The 20251-nt window shown below is 37.7% G+C and overlaps 1 protein-coding gene across 12 annotated transcripts in view; it reads right to left on the bottom strand.

The window, feature by feature from the left end:
- The window catches only part of disp (RND transporter family member dispatched), a 753128-nt gene that overhangs the window by 188290 nt on the left and 544587 nt on the right, over positions 1 to 20251 (bottom strand). For 3 of the 12 annotated variants that reach the window (XM_070096023.1, XM_070096028.1, XM_070096029.1), the window contains one exon: positions 12481 to 12610. The exons of the other annotated variants lie outside the window; for them this stretch is intronic. The gene's annotated coding sequence lies outside the window, so the exon portion shown is untranslated. The remainder of the gene's footprint in view (positions 1 to 12480; positions 12611 to 20251) is intronic. 12 annotated transcript variants of the gene reach the window in all.

Below are 20251 nucleotides of genomic sequence, written 5' to 3'. Positions count from 1 at the left end.
TATTCCACTGTACAACCTTGTATCAAGTCAAAATAAACTTCTTATTCTTATATCTCTCTTTGAATTTGAACAAGATGTCCTCTCTTGAGCAAGTCTACCAGCAGCTAAAGGAAGAACTGAGGATGGCTAAGCCTGAGATACAGCGACTGACTGAGGAAAACAAGAAGATTCGTAGTAATCCTCCTGTTGAGAATCCTCAAGCCAAGAAAGGAACTTGGACAGTGGCTGGAAAGCATGGGACAAAGTTAAGGATCAAGAGGACGGATGGAGAGGTAGAATCAACGAAGATCCAGGAAACTGTTGTGGAAACAGCAAACCCATTCTCCGTGCTACCTGATGAATGTGAGTCAACTACTGGGAACATCACGACAAATGACGCCATGGAAGGTAAAAACACTGTTGCTGTTGGGGATAGCCAGATTAGGTACATGGATAGGGCCTTCTGCTTGAAGGATAGGAGTAGGAGGCAGAGGGTGTGTTTTCCTGGGGCTGGGATGAAGGATATTGTTAGCTGTCTGGATGACATCATGAGAGGTAATGGGAGCAATCCTATTATCTGTCTTAGTGCTGGAGGCAACGATGTTGGCAGATGTAGGAGTGAGGACCTGATTAGCAGGTATAGGCCAGCAATAGAATTAATTAGGAGGAAGGGTGGGAACCCTGTCATATGTGGTATTTTGCCAAGGAGAGGTGTTGGAAATGAATGGCAATTGGTGTCAATAGCTGGCTGGACAAACACTGTAAGGAAAATGCGGTAACATTCATTGACAACTGGGACCTCTTCTATGGCAGAAATGACATGTATGCCAGGGATGGGGTTCATTTATCTAGGTCTGGAGTGGGGGCATTGGCAACTGCAGTGGAGGGAACTGTTAGGACTTTAAACTAGGAATAGTTAGTGGTATGGGTTTTGGCGGGAAAACAGTGAAGTACCGGTATAGTAATATCAGTACTAGGAGAGCTAGTAATAGGCAGAATGAGGTGGATATTGGAAAGCCAGTTGCACTAGGTGACAAGAACAGGGTAAAGAAAAAGGAGGGTCTTTAAATATACATTATGCTAATACCCGTAGTGCTAGGAATAAGATGGACGAGTTCAGTTTAGTTGCTAGTGCAGGTAACATTGATGTATTTGCCATAATTGAGACGTGGTTTAATTAAAAGTCAGGACATGCCTGCAGAATGTCACATTCAGGGTTTTAAATTCTTCCAAGTAGATAGAAGTATCAGTAAGGGGGTGGGGTGGCAATGTATGTCCAAGATCGCTTGAACTGTTGCATAAAAACAGGTATTAAATCTGAAGTAACACATACAGAGTCTGTTTGGATAGAATTTTCAGAGGGGCATGAAAAATTGATTTTAGGTGTGATATGCTGTCTCCCAAACTTAGATACGGACCAAGGGAGACTACTATGGGAGGAAATTGTTAAGGCCACAAGGCATGATAACGTAGTAATTCTAGGAGACTTCAACTTTAGTCATATTGATTGGAATTTCTTGACTGGGAATTTAGAATCAAACAACTTCTTAGAAGTAGTTCAGGATTGTTTTTTGAAGTAGTTTGTGACAGAGCCTACAAGGGGAAATAACCTGCTTGACTTGGTTTTGGCAAACAAGGAAACCCTTGTTAATAATTTTCCACTTCACCATGGAGATAAGATGAAATAAAGAACAAGAACTATTAAGAAAATAGAAGAAACCCTAGAGGGGTGTGTAAATACAGTGGACCCTCGACCAACGATATTAATCCATTCCAGAGAGCTCATCGTTAGACAAAATTATCGTTAGTTGAATTAATTTTCCCCATAAGAAATAAAGGATATCAAATTTGTTCAAGACACCCAAAAGTATGAAAAAAAAAAATATTTTACCACATGAAATATACATTTTCCTACACACAAACAGAAGGAGAGATGCACAATACATGTATACATATGTACAGTGGACCCCCACATAGCGATATTAATCCATGCAAGAGAGCTCATTGTTATGCGAAATTATCGTTATGCGAATGAATTTTCCCCATAAGAAATAATGGAAATCAAATTAATCCGTGCAAGACACCCAAAAGTATGAAAAAAAAATATTTACCACATGAAATATACATTTTCCTACACACAAAGAGAAGGATACATGCACAATAGTAGAGTAGTACATGCACAATATATATTGTGCATGTACTACTCTACTAAATGAAGAATAAATGACACTTACCTTTATTGAAGATGCAGCAATGACTGATGAGACACTGTGTCCTGGGAGTGCCTTTTCCTCCTGAGTACTGTAGGTCCTGTTTGGCATTTTCTTCCAGAACAGGCCTTATCACACTGTGTATGCCACTACAATTCTTAAATCTCTCAAACCAACCTTTGCTGGCTTTAAATTCACCAATATGAGCACTAGTTCCAGGCATTTTTCCCTGTTCACCTGGGTGTTAGTCGACTGGTGTGGGTTGCATCCTGGGAGAGAAGATTAAGGACCCCAATGGAAATAAGTTAGACAGTCTTCGATGACACTGACTTTTTTGGGTTATCCTGGGTGGAAAATCCTCTGGGGTTAATTGTTTCTTGGTATTCTCAATAAGCCACACCAACAACGGTGCTACAGCAGCAGCAGCAGCAGCAGCAGCAGCAGCAGCTGACAGTGCTACAGCAGCAGCAGACGATGCTACAGCAGCAGCAGCAGCTGACGGTGGTACAGCAGCAGCAGCAGCTGACAGTGCTACAGCAGCAGCAGATGATGCTACAGCAGCAGCAGACGATGCTACAGCAGCAGCAGACGGTACTACAGCAGCAGCAGCAGCTGACGATGGTACAGCAGCAGCAGCAGCTGACAGTGCTACAGCAGCAGCAGACGATGCTACAGCAGCAGCAGACGATGCTACAGCAGCAGCAGACGGTACTACAGCAGCAGCAGACGGTACTACAACAGCAGCAGCAGCAGCTGATGGTGGTACAACAGCAGCAGCAGCTGACAGTGCTACAGCAGCAGCAGACGATGCTACAGCAGCAGCAGACGGTACTACAGCAGCAGCAGCAGCTGACGGTGGTACAGCAGCAGCAGCAGCTGACGGTGGTACAGCAGCAGCTGTACCACCAATAGTAGCGATGGTTGATTGGGGTTTATTATACAACCTGGCCAGCTCGGAGACACGCACTCCACTTTCATACTTATCAATGATCTTTTTCTTCATCTCTATAGTAATTCTCACCCTTATTGCTGTAGGGTTGGCACTAGAAGCTTTATTGGGGCCCATGGTCACTTATTTTTCAGATAAAATCACCAAAAACACTGTAATAATATGAAATGTTCCAATTGTATGCTTGGATGTTACCGCGGAGGCTGGCTGGTAAACAATGCCACCGGCGGAACATGTGAGGCTGGCTAAGGGCGCACATTAGACGCGTCTTGGACGAACAGCGTTGAGCGGGTTTTTTAGCGGTATGCGAGGCAAAATCTTGGCGATAAAATGTAGCGGTATGCGGATTTAACGTTATGCAAGGCCAACGGTATGCAGGGGTCCACTGTATACAGTGGACCCCCGGTTAACGATATTTTTTCACTCCAGAAGTATGTTCAGGTGCCAGTACTGACCGAATTTGTTCCCATAAGGAATATTGTGAAGTAGATTAGTCCATTTCAGACCCCCAAACATACACGTACAAACGCACTTACATAAATACACTTACATAATTGGTCGCATTCGGAGGTGATCGTTATGTGGGGGTCCACTGTATTGTGTAATGAAGAATAAATGACACTCTACCTTCATTTTTAATTAAATCGTCATGCAACTGGCTTCGTCTTTTCACATATGATCGCTTGAGAGATGCTATCTCCTGATATCTGTTTTTCACTTATCCACACCAATAACAGTCTCTCAACATCTTCGACTACTTGCGATTTGTGTTTTGAAAACATATTTGCACCTTTTGCTACAACAACTTCCTTGGCTGCCTTTCTGTTGGCCAAGATAGTAGTGATGGTTGATTGGGGTTTTGTTATACAACCTGGCCAGGTCGGAGACACGCACTCCAGCTTCATACTTTGTAATGATTTCCTTCTTCATTTTAATTGTAATTCTCACCCTTTTTACCACAGGGTTGGCACTAGAAGCTTTCTTGGGGCCCATGGTGGCTTATTTTGCAGTTACAAGCACTTAAAACACTGGAATAATACAAAATGTACCGAATGTATGTGTGGATGTGACCACACTGGCTTGTAAACACTGGCACACTAACTGAAGGCAGGGCAGCTAAGGTGAGCTCAGACCAGACGGGACACGTGGACGTGTTCAAGACGAATCATGTTGGTCAAGTTTTTCATCGTTGGTCGGGCCAAAATTTTTACGCTCAAACGCTTTGTCAGTCGAATTTACTATTAGACGATGCCTTCATTGGTCGGGGGTCCACTGTATATGTGCATGTACATGCATGTGTAATGACTTAAGTGTAAGTAGAAGTAACATGATATACCCGTTATCCACGTGTTTATGAGACAGAAAAAAGACACCAGCAATCCTATAATCATGTAAAACAATTACAGTGGAACCTTGACTTACGAGTGTCCCAACGTACGAGTTTTTTGAGATACGAGCTGTCGATCGGTCGATTTTTTGCTCTGAGTTACGAGCCAACATTTGAGTTATGAGCCAGCACCCCCTGTCCTACTTCCCCCTCAACCCAAAACCTGGACACCTCTCTTGTTTATCTATGATTTCATGCTTTAATTCCATGGAAATTATCCTCTTTTTTTTTATCAGTACTGTCCTTTACACTTACTTTCTTGGGGCCCATGGTTAGAAAAGCAAAATTTGGCCAAATGACTGTCAAAAATGTAAGCAAAGCAGGAGAGAACTGCTCCCACAGCTAGGTAAATAGTGCAATGAGTTGGCTTCATTCTAAAGCTCTCGTTGTTATAATAATGTATTATTATTACGGTGGACCCCCGCCTTATGAACGCATCGCATTATGTTAAATCCGCCAAACAAAGCATTTGAACGCAAAAATTTAGCCTCACCTCACGATAAAAAACTCGCCTCAGGTGGTTCATTCGGGACGCATCCCACGCATGGCCTCAGCTGCCCCGTTCATGCCAGTGTTTACAATCCAGCCAGTGCGGTCGCATCTAAGCATACATTCGGTACATTTCATATTATCACAGTGTTTTTAGTGCTTGTAGCTGCGAAATAAGTCACCATGGGACCCAAGAAAGCTTCTAGTGCCAACCCTGTGGTAAAAAGGGTGAAAATTACTATGGAAATGAAGAAAGAGATAATAGCTAAGTACGAAAGTGGAGTGTGTCTCGGAGCTGACCAAGTTGTATACCAAACCCCAATTAACCATCGCTACTATCTTGGCCAACAAAACAGTAATCAAGGAAGCTGTTCTTGCAAAAGGTGCAAGTTTGTTTTTGAAACAGAGATCACAAGTGATAGAAGATGTTGAGAGACTGTTATTGGTGTGGATAAACGAAAAACAGATAGTAGGAGATAGCATCTCTCAAGCAATCATATGTGAAAATGCTAGGAAGTTGCATGATGATTTAATTAGAAAAATGCCTGCAACTAGTGGTGATGTGAGTGAATTTAAGGCCAGCAAAGGTTGGTTTAAAAGATTTAAGAATCGTAGTAGCATACATAGTGTGATAAGGCATGGTGTGGCTGCCAGTTCGGACCAAAAAGCCGCTGAAAAATATGTGCATGAATTCAAGGAGTACATAGAGGCTGAAGGATTGAAACCTGAACAAGTGTTTAATTGTGACAAAACAGGCCTGTTTTGGAAGAAATTGCCAAGCAGGACCTACATTACTCAGGAGGAAAAGGCACTCCCAGGACATAAGCCTATGAAAGACAGGCTTACTCTTTTGATGTGTGCTAATGCTAGTGGTGATTGCAAAGTGAAACCTTTATTGGTGTATCACTCTGAAACTCCCAGAGCATTCAGGCAAAACAATGTCCTCAAGGCTAATTTGTGTGTGCTGTGGAGGGCAAACACTAAGGCATGGGTAACTAGGGACTTTTTCTATGACTGGTTACACCATGCATTTGCCCTCAATGTGAAGAATTACCTAATGGAAAAGAAATTGGACCTTAAGTGCCTCATGGTATTAGACAATGCTCTTGGTCATCCTTCAGACTTGGCAGAGCGACTTTCTGGGGACATGAGCTTCATTAAGGTCAAGTTTTTGCATCCTAATACCACTCTTCTGCAGCCCAAGGACCAGCAGGTCATTTCAAACTTCAAAAAACTCTACACAAAAGCTATGTTTCAAAAGTGCTTTGAAGTGACCTCAGACACTCGATTGACTCTAAGAGAGTTTTGGAAAGATCACTTTAGTATCCTCAGTTGTGTAAACCTTATAGGTAAGGCTTGGGAGGGAGTGACTAAGAAGACCTTGAACTCTGCTTGGAAGAAACTGTGGCAAGAATGTGTAGAAGAAAGGGATTTTGAAGGGTTTGAGGCTAACCCTGAGAAGCGTATGCCAGTTGTGGAATCCATTGTGGCATTGGGGAAGTCCTTGGGGTTGGAGGTTAGTGGGGAGGATGTGGAAGAGTTGGTGGAGGAGGACAATGAAGAACTAACCACTGATGGGCTGCAAGATCATCTTCAACAGCAAGAGGCCAGACCTGAGGAAACTGCTTCAGAGGAGGGGAGAGAGAAATTGAAGAAGTTGTCTACTTCAAAGAATAAGGAAATGTGTGCAAAGTGGGTTGAACTGCAAACCTTTGCGGATGAAAATCACCCTGACACAGCTACTGCAAGCTGTGTTGGCAACCTGTACAATGACAATGTTATGGCCCATTTGAGGAAAGTCTTAAAGGAACGGGTACAGAGCTCTATGGACAGATTTGTTGTGCGACAAAGGTCCAGTGACTCTCAAGCTGGTCCTAGTGGCATTAAAAGAAGAAGGGAAGTAACCCCGGAAAAGGACTTGCTACCTCAAGTCCTAATGGAAAGGGACTCCCCTTCTAAACAATAACAACTTCCACACTCTCCCCTCCTCCCATCCCATCAATCTCCACCAGATCTTCAATAAAGGTAAGTGTCATGTATTCTATTCTTAGTAGAGTAGTAAGTATGCATGTCTTCTTCAGTTTGTGAGTATTATAATTAATATTTCATGTGGTAAAAAAAATTTTTTTTCATACTTTGGGGTGTCAGGAATGGATTAATTTGATTTCCACCATTTCTTATGAGGAAAATTAATTCGTGTTACGATAATTTCAGCTTACGATGAGCTCTCAGGAACGGATTAATATCGTAAGGCAGGGGTCCACTGTATTAATTTAGGGAACTGAAGCTCTATCGTTATTGTAATAATATGTAATTATTATTATTATTATTATTATTATTATTATTATTATTATTATTATTATTATAGCTCTTATTGATAATAATTTAGGGAACTGAAGCCCCTCACCAGCGTCAAGGTTCCTCAACGCTGGTGAGGGGCTCTTGATCTAGTGAATTGGATATGTGCTCTAGTTCCCTAAATTAATAATAATAATAATAATAATAATAATAATAATAATAATAATAATAATTATTATAATAATGATAGAGTTTCAGTTACCTAAATTATCAATAATAATAATAATCATAATAATAATTACTGCAATAATGATAGAGCTTCAGTTCCCTAAATTAATAACAATAATAATAAATTATTATAATAACGGCAGAGCCTCAGTTCCCTAAATTATTATCAATAATAATAATAATTATTATTTTTATTACAATAATGATAAGAGCTTCAGTTCCCTAAATTAATAATACTAATAATAATGTACATAATACGTACGTAATAATAATTCAGAATGCTGCCACTAATTGGCAATACACATGTTTACATTGCTGTTGAAGCAGTTCTCTCATGCTTTGTTTACAATTTTGACAGTCATTTGGCCAAATTTTACTTTTCTAACCATGGGTCCTAAGAAAATAAGTGCAAAGGACAGTGCTGAGAAGAAAAAGACGATGATTTCCATGGAATTAACACATGAAATCATAGATAAACATATGCAAGGTGCACGAGCTGTGGATTTAGCCAGACAATACCAGTGCAGTACATCTACTATATGTACGATACTAAAGCAGCAGGAGTCGATAAAGGCTGTAGCGCCAGCCAAGGGCATTACAATAACATCTAAACTGCGAATCTCTGTCCATGAAAAGATGGAGAAGCTGCTGCTGACATGGTTGAGAGAGAAGCAGCTCGCAAGAGATACCATATCAGTTATGTTCAGTGATTAAACAAAACAAATTGTATCAGTTATGTTCAGTGTGTAAGTACACATACACTTTATATAAACAGTTTATTATTTCTTTACATTCTGTAGTGTATTATGATTTATTGTGTTTATATACAATATTTTCAGTGTTTTCCTTAGAAAACTAGTGATCTACTGCAGTTAGCCTCAAAAATACTCCATTTTCTATTACAATAAGAGCATGGGAAGATACTAGTATATAGTCAAATTGGACAGGAAATGGTGGATGCTTCCGCCGCTGCCTCTGCCACCATATTATGGCCTATTTTATTTATTCTAGAGTTCTGTGCTAATTACATTGTTTATTATGTCATATTAGATGAATTGTGATAGATAAATAAGCTGTACAGTTGATAATAGCGTCATATTCAAGTGTTTTTTCTCGTCTCTCCAGAGTGCAGGAATGAATTAATGGCTTTTCAATTAATTTAAATGAGGAAAATTAATCTGATATACGAATAAACTGAGTTACGAGCTAGCTCCTGGAACGGATTAAACTCGTAAGTCAAGGTTCCACTGTAAGGGTTTCTGTTTTACACTCACTTGGCAGGACAGTAGTACCTCCCTGGGTGGCTGCTGTATACCAGCCTACTACCTAGGAAAATCAAAATTTGTATGTAGAAAATAATTTCCCAGGTTGACTTATTTATTATTGTCATGATTTTAAAGAACTGCTTCCATAAATCAGATGCTGCTGAAACATTCCCTAACGATTACATACTGGTGCTGAGAAAGCAACAGTAGCACAAAGAATATGAACACGAATGCCTGGGTCAAAACCAGAGCCACTGTGGAGGACTGGAACAGTAGAATATCAAATCCCCTGTTTGAACCATATCATGGCAGAATTTGGTAGGGGCAGAGTAAAACCTTGGACAATAAGGTAAAAGTGTAGAAATATATTATCCTTAATGGGGCACCAAGGGCAGCTTGGGCTGTTCACCAGGTGTAATCAAAGATGTGCTGCCAGTCAGGTATGTCCAATATACACAGACACCAACATCAAGGAGACTACAGCAGGAGCCTAAGACCAGGGCTCACCAAAATTACGAATGAGTCCCAGACATTTTGACAAGAGGGAACGAGCATTCCAAAACATGAATTGCACCGAGGTTATGTTGTACTGTATATACAGTAGTACAAAAAAAGATGTCAGTAGTGGTGTTAGTATTAACAATAACCCATAAACATGTGAAAAATATAAATGAAACAGTAACAGCAGGCAGGTAATTATGCTAATGAGCCCATTCTATTGTATCAGATCACTGATTTATTAACGAGCAAACATTAATAGATTACTAAAACCATAATGCTCTACTTATCGAACAGATTATGTGAGTAAATAACAGTAGGTATTGAAAATGCTTCACCATTGGAAACCTTTCCACCAATTAGTGACATGGAAAATGTGGAATGTTTAATCAACATGAACATAACGTTCAGTGGTGATAAGTTCCAGCTGCTTATGTACAGAAAGTATGAAGAACTCAAAAGGAATGCTATATACAAAACTCAAGAGGGTCATTAAATAGAGCAAAAGTAATTATGTCAGTAGTAATTATGTCACCTGACCTTTCTTTCAAAGAACATAATAAGACAAAGGTCATAACAGCCAGGAAGATGATGGGGTTGATAATGAGACCTTTCAAAACAAGGGAAACAGTGCCAACTGTGACATTTTTCAAGTCACTTCGGTACTCTGATTTGGAGTACTGCTCGATGCTGATTGCCCCATTCAGGGCAGGAGAAATATCAGAGCTGGAACAGATATAAAGATCATTTATGGCCCACACAGAGCCAGTAAAGCATTTAAACTACTGGGAAAACCTTAAAGTTAGAAATATGTACTCACTGGAGCAGATGAGAGAGAGTTACATGATAATATATACCTGGAAGGTACTTGAGGGACTTGTCCCAAATCTGCACACTGCCATAATACCGGAGCAAGAGATATGGGAGGAAGTGCAAAATAAACCCAGTAAAAAGCAGGAGAGCAGTGGACACAATGAAACAACACTGCATCAACATCTGTGTCCCAAGACTATTCAACATCTTACCAAAAGATCTTAGAAACTCTGTTGTGACAAGTGTAGAAGCCTTCAAGAGGTGCCAGATTAACCAGGCTGTGATGCTTATGTGGGTCAGCGGGCCACCAGCAGCAACAGCCTGGTTGACCAGGCTAACACCAAACTAGCCCAGCCCATGGCCGGGTTCTGGTAGTAGAGCTCTCAAAACTCATCAAAGGTATATCAAAAGATATAAGACCCTTGTGTCTTCCTTAAATTTATTACAATAAAAGTGAACATAATTATTTTAATAACCAATATTTATAAAATTAAAGTAAATGAACGGAGAAACATTACTAATGAATAAAAGATGGAAAACAAAATTAATAAGAAGGAATTAAATAGACAAAATACTATACAGAATTTTGAGCCTCAATTATTTGAGTGACAACATGTGATCATTGTGCTTGTTCTCTTCTAACATGTGATCATTGTGCTTGTTCTCTTCTAACATGTGATCATTGTGCTTGTTCTCTTCTAACATGTGATCATTGTGCTTGTTCTCTTCTAATATGTGATCATTGTGCTTGTTCTCTTCTAACATGTGATCATTGTGCTTGTTCTCTTCTAACATGTGATCATTGTGCTTGTTCTCTTCTAACATGTGATCATTGTGCTTGTTCTCTTCTAACATGTGATCATTGTGCTTGTTCTCTTCTAACATGTGATCATTGTGCTTGTTCTCTTCTAACATGTGATCATTGTGCTTGTTCTCTTCTAACATGTGATCATTGTGCTTGTTCTCTTCTAACATGTGATCATTGTGCTTGTTCTCTTCTAACATGTGATCATTGTGCTTGTTCTCTTCTAACATGTGATCATTGTGCTTGTTCTCTTCTAACATGTGATCATTGTGCTTGTTCTCTTCTAACATGTGATCATTGTGCTTGTTCTCTTCTAACATGTGATCATTGTGCTTGTTCTCTTCTAACATGTGATCATTGTGCTTGTTCTCTTCTAACATGTTCTCTTGTTCTCTTCTAACATGTGATCATTGTGCTTGTTCTCTTCTAACATGTGATCATTGTGCTTGTTCTCTTCTAACATGTGATCATTGTGCTTGTTCTCTTCTAACATGTGATCATTGTGCTTGTTCTCTTCTAACATGTGATCATTGTGCTTGTTCTCTTCTAACATGTGATCATTGTGCTTGTTCTCTTCTAACATGTGATCATAGTGATCATTGTGCTCTCTTCTAACATGTGATCATTGTGCTTGTTCTCTTCTAACATGTGATGATCATTGTGCATTGTGCTTGTTCTCTTCTAACATGTGATCATTGTGCTTGTTCTCTTCTAACATGTGATCATTGTGCTTGTTCTCTTCTAACATGTGATCATTGTGCTTGTTCTCTTCTAACATGTGATCACTGTGCTTGTTCTTGTCTAGCATGCAATCACTGTGCTTGTTCTCTTCTAATATGCAATCACTGTGCTTGTTCCCTTCTAATATGCAATCACTGTGCTTGTTCCCTTCTAATATGCAATCACTGTGCTTGTTCCCTTCTAATATGCAATCACTGTGTTTGTTCTCTTCTAACATGTGATCACTGTGCTTGTTCTTGTCTAGCATGCAATCACTGTGCTTGTTCTCTTCTAATATGCAATCACTGTGCTTGTTCTCTTCTAACATATGATCATTGTGCTTGTTCTCTTCTAACATGACTGAGCCCAGCACATGTGGATTAAGTGATCTCTAAAAAGCGAAAATGTGATCATGTGTTGAACAGTCATATTCACATATTTGCAGGTTTTTAAATTCATGCATTTCGATTTCCTGTTTTTTTGTGAAGGGCAGACAGCTAAGATTCAATTATTCAATGTTCCTCTGACTCCTTGACTTTCTCACTCTCAAATCTATTTATTGACTATATTTCTTAAGAGTGCTAATAGTAACCAGATCAGTGATATATTACAGATATATGGTCTTAGAAAAAGGAAATAAATCCAAATAAAATTTGTTATGCACAGCAAATTTTTTGTTCTCATTTTCAACTGCAGGACCTAAGGAAATGTAATGCCTGGTAGGCAATGCTCTCCCCTCACACACTGAGTGTCTGTGGTTTGATCCCTGGCAAGGATGAAACATTGGGCATGTTTCCTTACACCTGCTTTCCCTATTCATCTAACCGTAAGAAAGGTACCTGGGTGTTAACTGGTGTGGGTCGCATCCTGGGCGACATTACTGAAGGACCACCATGGAAATAAGACAAGTCCTCGATGACGCACTGACTTTTGGCCCAACAGAGAAGACCCACAGTCTCCAGTGATCTTCTGCAGAGAAGTTTGATGCTGATCAACTGTGGACTGCTGAGAAATTACAAAGAAATCTGTTTCACGCATAGCTATTGAGTGAACATGTGAATTGATAAAAACAACTGTGTGAGCGAAACGGTGTCAATAGAGGATCGCATGTTTTCCACTGTGTCGGTATTTTATTCAATTTGTCTCTATGCACAGTTGTCACTGGGCAGTAACCAATTCACACTGTTACTGGGAGTACATATCCTTGCAAGTTATGGGTTACTATGCACCACTTTAAAAGGACTCAGGCCAAAGAGCCAAAAACATATACATTTATGTTCATCAGAGTGTTTGTAAAACATATACATTTATGTTCATCAGAGTGTTTGTAATGTTATTTCCAATACTATAATAACAGTAACTAATTTCTAGTCCAGCATTACATGAATTGCTGAAGACCAGTACCATGAAAAAAAAAGTTTTCCCCTGGTAATTCATGGCATCCTTGTGCATGGATGGTTATCTGCTAAGGATGTTTTGTTAGTGCAGACCAACAGCATAAAGGAACACTCACCAAAGATCCAAGTGATAATAAGTACCTAGTTATTGTGTTTGAAATATTATATGTACAGTATTATTTTAAATACACAGTAGATATATGCCACACTGTATTCATGGAGCTCTTAATCACACTAAAGATGTCAATCTAAATGAATGTCTCATGAGTGAGACTCAACACGACCAAAATCTCCAAACTCTCTGACCTAACCATAATCCCACTTGACTTCGCAGAAGCCATTAATAGCATAACCATGCACTGTGCCCCAGGTCCAGTCTCGTGGAACTCCAAATTCATCATCAATTGTAAGAAACCACTATCCAGGGCCTTAATATCATACGGAGAGGAAGTCTGGACACAGGAGTCATTCCACAATAATTAAAAATCACTGACATAGTCCCAGTCCACAAAGATGGCAGTAAAGTCTTATAAGCCTGTAGACTAATATCATTAATCAAAATAAAGGAAGAGTTTTAAGAAGCAAAACTGCCAAACACATGGATTCACAACTGCACAACCCAGGACAATTTGTGTTCAGAGCAGATCGCCCCTGCCTCTTGCAATTGCTAGACCATAACGACATGATCTTGGATGCACTGGAAGATGTATACACAGACTGAAAAGGGTTTCGACTAACATGATCACTGTGTAAGTCATGACTTAAGTCGAAACTTAAATTTGTGACAGATGAAACTCCAATTTTCTAACAAATTAGATACAAGTAGTCCACCAAATATAACCAAAGGCTGCTATAGCCTAAAACTCTGTTCTTCAAAACACAATATTCGCCCAAATTTCTCTTCTCATTTCTGAGAGACACAGACAAATCATAACACTGTATCATTCGTTGCACCTAACACTGCAATATGTACGAGAGTAATATCTAGTGAGAAGACAACCAGTCTCCAAGCAGATACAAACTAGGTCTTCTACTAAGTGACAGAAAACATTATCTTCAACGAGATCAAATTTCTGTTACTTCTTTACAGAAAAAGTGAAGAATTAAAAACTGAATTGAAGTGTAAAACAAAACAAACTCATAGAGAAGAGGACTCAAAACAATGTTAGTATGAATACTGTAAGGAAAATGATAGGCTGGATAACTACAACCTTGAAAACATGAGCTGCCAAAGTAATGAGGATACTCAGTCACTTGTACTTTCTAAATTTAAATATTCCAGTACACTAACAGCCCCTGTTAAGGCAGGTAAAATTTTCAGTCTGGAAAATGTACAGTTTCACGGCTCATGTAAATTTAGTTAAGCACCTAAATCATTGGGATTCCGCAGAGTCCCAGGAACTGTAGTTACTCTCTGGAACGGAGGCGAAAAAGATATATAATTTTCACAAGGATAATTCTGGATGGATTTATTCCAAATATGCACAAATAAATTACCCCCTACGAAAGCAAGAGGCTCTGCAGTGTTTAATACCCCCGTGAAAAGCAGGGCTGCAATATGTACACTAAGAGAAGTGTACAGCAAGACCTTTCAACACACACTCTTCATATATAACCTTAAGAACTATTAACAGCCTAATAGCGGTCTTCAAGAGGCAACTTGACAAGTTCCTCAAGTCAGTTCCTAATCAGCCGTCTTGTGCTTTCAGTGTGTGGCTAACACCAACAGCCTGATTAATCAAGCCATCAACCAGGAGGCCTGATTAAGGATGAGGCAGAGTTCAGAAACTGGAGATCAATCTTCATCAGCAAGAGTAGCAGCTCCACAAGTTGGCACATCAGTACAACATAAATAAACACTACGAAGATAGGCTGAAGGCAAGACATAGAACTAGACCAGATATGACTGAGGTGCACAAATGGAAATCCGGAATAAAAATAAAGAGGATATAAAGAGCGTTATGAATGTATTTAACCAAACAGAACTCGCAGATATGGATTCAAGTTACAAAAATTTACATTTAGAAAGGATATAGGGTAGCGCTGATTTGGCATTAGAGTTGTAAATAAGTGGAACAAACTCCCAGTTAGCGTCACTGTGGCAAGAACGGTGCGAAGCATTAAGATAATTTAAACGGATACACAAGTAAGTCCGGGTGGGAGTTAGACTTTCCCAGCATGGGCCAGTTGGCCTGCTTCAGTGTTCAGTCTTATGTCCTTAAGTTCTTGCGAAAACAAATATTGTATGTAATGAATGTTGAATATATAGTGAATGATGAATAAGTAGTGAATGATGAATATGTAGTGAATGATGAATATGTAGTGAATGATGAATATGTAGTGAATGATGAATATGTAGTGAATGATGAATATGTAGTGAATGATGAATATGTAGTGAATGATGAATATGTAGTGAATGATGAATATGTAGTGAATGATGAATATGTAGTGAATGATGAATATGTAGTGAATGATGAATATGTAGTGAATGATGAATATGTAGTGAATGATGAATATGTAGTGAATGATTAAGTAGTGAATGATGAATATGTAGTGAATGATGAATATGTAGTGAATGATGAATATGTAGTGAATGATGAATATGTAGTGAATGATGAATAAATAGTGAATGATGAATAAATAGTGAATGATGAATAAGTAGTGAATATGTAGTGAATGATGAATATGTAGTGAATGATGAATATGTAGTGAATGATGAATAAGTAGTGAATGATGAATATGTAGTGAATGATGAATATGTAGTGAATGATGAATAAGTAGTGAATGATGAATATGTAGTGAATGATGAATATGTAGTGAATGGTGAATATGTAGTGAATGATGAATATGTAGTGAATGATGAATATGTAGTGAATGATGAATAAGTAGTGAATGATGAATATGTAGTGAATGATGAATAAATAGTGAATGATGAATAAATAGTGAATGAATAAATAGTGAATGATGAATAAGTAGTGAATATGTAGTGAATGATGAATATGTAGTGAATGATGAATATGTAGTGAATGATGAATAAGTAGTGAATGATGAATATGTAGTGAATGATGAATATGTAGTGAATGATGAATAAGTAGTGAATGATGAATATGTAGTGAATGATGAATATGTAGTGAATGGTGAATATGTAGTGAATGATGAATATGTAGTGAATGATGAATATGTAGTGAATGATGAATATGTAGTGAATGATGAATATGTAGTGAATGATGAATAAAGAGTGAATGATGAATAAATAGTGAATGATAAATAAATAGTGAATGATGAATAAGTAGTGAATATGTAGTGAATGATGAATATGTAGTGAATGATGAATATGTAGTGAATGATGAATAAGTAGTGAATGATGACTATATAGTGAATGATGAATATGTAGTGAACGATGAATATGTAGTGAATGATGAATAAGTAGTGAATGATGAATATGTAGTGAATGATGAATAAGTAGTGAATGATGAATATGTAGTGAATGATGAATATATAGTGAATGATGAATATGTAGTGAATGACGAATATGTAGTGAATGATGAATATGTAGTAAATGATGAATATGTAGTGAATGGTGAATAAGTAGTGAATGATGAATATGTAGTGAATGATGAATATGTAGTGAATGATGAATATGTAGTGAATGGTGAATAAGTAGTGAATGATGAATAAGTAGTGAATATGTAGTGAATGATGAATATGTAGTGAATGATGAATATGTAGTGAATGGTGAATATGTACTGAATGATGAATATGTAGTAAATGATGAATAAGTAGTGAATATGTAGTGAACGATGACTATGTAATGAATGATGAATATGTAGTGAATGATGAATAAATAGTGAATGATGAATAAATAGTGAATAATGAATAAGTAGTGAATATGCAGTGAATGATGAATATGTAGTGAATGGTGAATATGTACTGAATGATGAATATGTAGTAAATGAATAAGTAGTGAATATGTAGTGAATGATGAATATGTAGTGAATGATGAATATGTAGTGAATGATGAATATGTAGTGAATGGTGAATATGTAGTGAATGATGAATATGTAGTGAATGATGAATATGTAGTGAATGGTGAATATGTAGTGAATGATGAATATGTAGTGAATGATGAATATGTAGTGAATGATGAATATGTAGTGAATGATGAATATGTAGTGAATGGTGAATATGTAGTGAATGATGAATATGTAGTGAATGGTGAATATGTAGTGAATGATGAATATGTAGTGAATGATGAATATGTAGTGAATGATGAATATGTGGTGAATGATGAATATGTAGTGAATGGTGAATATGTAGTGAATGATGAATATGTAGTGAATGATGAATATGTAGTGAATGGTGAATATGTAGAGAATGATGAATATGTAGTGAATGGTGAATATGTAGTGAATGATGAATATGTACTGAATGATGAATATGTAGTGAATGATGAATATGTAGTGAATGATGAATATGTAGTGAATGGTGAATATGTAGTGAATGGTGAATATGTAGTGAATGGTGAATATGTAGTGAATGATGAATATGTAGTGAATGATGAATATGTAGTGAATGATGAATATGTAGTGAATGGTGAATATGTAGTGAATGATGAATATGTAGTGAATGGTGAATATGTAGTGAATGATGAATATGTAGTGAATGGTGAATATGTAGTGAATGATGAATATGTAGTGAATGGTGAATATGTAGTGAATGATGAATATGTAGTGAATGATGAATATGTAGTGAATGGTGAATATGAAGTGAATGATGAATATGTAGTGAAAGGTGAATATGTAGTGAATGATGAATATGTAGTGAATGATGAATATCTAGTGAATGATGAATATGTAGTGAATGGTGAATAAGTAGTGAATATGTAGTGAATGATGTGTAGTGAATGATGAATATGTAGTGAATGGTGAATATGTAGTGAATGATGAATATGTAGTGAATGCTGAATATGTAGTGAATTGTGAATATGAAGTGAATGATGAATATGTAGTGAATGATGAATATGTAGTGAATGATGAATATGTAGTGAATGATGAATATGTAGTGAATGATGAATATGTAGTGAATGATGAATATGTAGTGAATGATGAATATGTAGTGAATTGTGAATATGAAGTGAATGATGAATATGTAGTGAATGATGAATATGTAGTGAATGATGAATATGTAGTGAATGATGAATATGTAGTGAATGATGAATATGTAGTGAATGATGAATAAGTAGTGAATGATGAATATGTAGTGAATGATGAATAGAGTGAATGATGAATAAATAGTGAATGATAAATAAATAGTGAATGATAAATAAGTAGTGAATGTGTAGTGAATGATGAATATGTAGTGAATAATTATGTAATGAATAAGTAGTGAATGATGAATAAATAGTGAATTATGAATATGTAGTGAATGATGAATATGTAGTGAATTATGAATATGTAGTGAATGATGAATATATAGTGAATGATGAATATGTAGTGAACGATGAATATGTAGTGAATGGTGAATATGTAGTGAATGGTGAATATGTAGTGAATGGTGAATACGTAGTGAATGATGAATATGTACTGAATGATGAATATGTACTGAATGATGAATATGTAGTGAATGATGGTAGTGAATGGTGAATATGTAGTGAATGATGAATATGTAGTGAATGGTGAATATGTAGTGAATGATGAATATGTAGTGAATAGCGAATATTTAGTGAATGATGAATATGTACTGAATGATGAATATGTAGTGAATGGTGAATATGTAGTGAATGGTGAATATGTAGTGAATGGTGAATATGTAGTGAATGGTGAACATGTAATGAATGATGAATATGTAGTGAATGGTGAATATGTAGTGAATGGTGAATATGTAGTGAATGATGAATATGTAGTGAATGGTGAATATGTAGTGAATGGTGAATATGTAGTGAATGGTGAATATGTAGTGAATGATGAATATGTAGTGAATGGTGAATATGTAGTGAATTGTGAATATGTAGTGAATGGTGAATATGTAGTGAATGGTGAATATGTAGTGAATTGTGAATATGTAGTGAATGGTGAATATGTAGTGAATCAGTGCCTCAGCCGAGCGACTGATCACTTCCAACTCTTGATCTTCAACCATTCTTGTCTGTATTGGACTGAGAAAGCCACTGATTGGTGAAACGTTTCCACAATAAAGATACCCAAGTGTTGCAGAAGTGTTTAATTCGTCAATATCGTTGTAATACACTGTCACCACTATTCTTTTATTTTTCCCCTGGTCAAGTGGTTAACATTGATCAGTTTGAAAAGTGTGTGGCAGTCGGGTATGGTGTGCGGGGGTATGGTGAGTACTGTGTTCTCCAGCGTGAGGACACAGAGGAGTCGGGACTCTGTGAAGCCCTCCATTTCTCCGCCCATTTGCTAAAGCCTGTCTCTGTTCACACAACTTTTTTCGAGAGAGGAAAAGGGAGGACAATCGATAATTCTGAGGTTTAAACAAAAATGTGAGGATACAGTATGTTCAAATGGTGTGTTTGTAATTCTTTAATAACTTTAAATGTTCATTTGTGAGCTAATATAACAGATTGCTCACTCATCAGGCAGGATGATTCTCTTGTCAAGATGCATCAACACGCTGGTTTCTCTCGCCTGCGAAAGAAGCCTACCGACTTTATCGGTTGCAAAGACGAAGGTAAATGAGATACAACACAGAAGGTAAGAACATTACAAGCTATGGTCACACTAAGTCACCACCGTAATGAACACGAGATAAACTTGAAGACAAATGAGGAAGGATAAAGTTAATGGAGGGAGCTGTTAACAGGAATGGAAGATAGAATCATAGAGAGAGAAATGATGGAGAAAATCAGGGTAACTGATGGTGCGGCCTGGGTGTTAGACCACAGAAAACTGAACACAAATGGTAAATGTTGTCAACAATACAAGACACTAAGAGTGGACTGCAGGAGAAGACACACGAATAACAAGACACGAGGGAACTAGGAAGACTACCCAGGACACATGATAGGATGCATGTTAATCTTCAGTGGTGCCGCGGTAAGTCAGTGCTTGGACAACCTCTAACAATGGGATCAAAGTTCCAGTGAGCCGCTCATCTATGATTAACACGCAAGTGAGGAGACATTTTCTCTGAAGATTAAATCACCGTCCTTACCACCAAGGCAACAACCACCTCACCGCTGACACGAAATCTT

The sequence above is a fragment of the Cherax quadricarinatus genome, chromosome 52, assembly GCF_038502225.1.
Source record: "Cherax quadricarinatus isolate ZL_2023a chromosome 52, ASM3850222v1, whole genome shotgun sequence".
NCBI lineage: Eukaryota > Metazoa > Arthropoda > Malacostraca > Decapoda > Parastacidae > Cherax > Cherax quadricarinatus.
Note: the sequence above shows the minus strand (reverse complement) of the source record. Positions and strands in the feature narration are given on the sequence as shown.